At 40.6% G+C, this 918-nt stretch overlaps 1 pseudogene; it reads left to right on the top strand.

Moving 5' to 3' along the window:
• Window positions 1–211: 211 nt before the first annotated feature.
• Window positions 212–578, top strand: LOC102863144 (annotated as a pseudogene).
• The last annotated feature ends 340 nt before the right edge of the window (window positions 579–918 follow it).

The following is a 918-nucleotide window of genomic DNA, read 5'->3' as shown; positions in this document are numbered from 1 at the left end:
CAGGTAATTTGCTCAGCATACAGATTGAGTAGGTATGGAAGAGAGAATATAATTTTGTTCAATATGATACAATTTTTAATGGTAACACCAAGAAAAAGTTTAAGTTTACTAACTTAGAATCAATCCTTCCTTCCAACACAAAGGTTATAGAAATGTAGGAGATGTGCTTTTGGGCTTGGATCAGGAGACAGCCAGGTTCTATCACTCAGCAATGGCCAAAATCAAGGCTCGGGACCTTCGCAGTAAGAAGAAGGAGCTGTTGAAACAGCTGGAGGATCTGAAAGTGGAACTTTCCTAGCTGCGCGTCGCCAAAGTGACGGGCAGTGCAGCTTCTAAGCTTTCCAGAATCCGAGTTGTCCGAAAATCCATTGCCCGTGTTCTCACTGTTATTAACCAGACTCAGGAAGAGAACCTCAGAAAATAAGGGCAAGAAGTACAAACCCCTGGATCTGCGGCCCAAGAAAACACATGCCATGCGCGGAAGGCTCAACAAGCATGAGGAGAACCTGAAGACCAAGAAGCAGCAGCAGCGAAAAGAGCGCTTGTACCCACTGTGGAAATATGCAGCCAAGGCCTGAACTTCTTACATAGATAAAACTCAAAACGGAAAAAAAAAAAATAAAAAAGAAAGAAATCTAGAAGATGTAAAGACTAGTGAAAATGTTGGCTCTAAAGCCAAACTGCTGAAGTATAAATCCTAACTTTACCATCACTGTGGCTTGGTTTTCTAATTCTGAGAATGGAGCAAAATAGCAAATTATCTACATTATAGTTGTTGTTGTTGTTGATTGCCTTCAAGTCAAGCACAACTCATAGTGGCCCTATGAAGAAAAGGTCTGAACCCCCTCTACAGCTATCGACATTTATCAAAGTTCATAGTTTTTTAGAACTATGTTATTTAGAAAGTTAATGCCACTG

The sequence above is a fragment of the Elephantulus edwardii genome, unplaced genomic scaffold (assembly GCF_000299155.1).
Source record: "Elephantulus edwardii isolate Elephantulus edwardi_28Jun2011 unplaced genomic scaffold, EleEdw1.0 scaffold00007, whole genome shotgun sequence".
In the NCBI taxonomy this organism is placed as follows: Eukaryota; Metazoa; Chordata; class Mammalia; order Macroscelidea; family Macroscelididae; genus Elephantulus; species Elephantulus edwardii.
The sequence above is the reverse complement of the archived record's forward strand: the minus strand, read 5'-3'. Positions and strand labels throughout refer to the sequence as shown.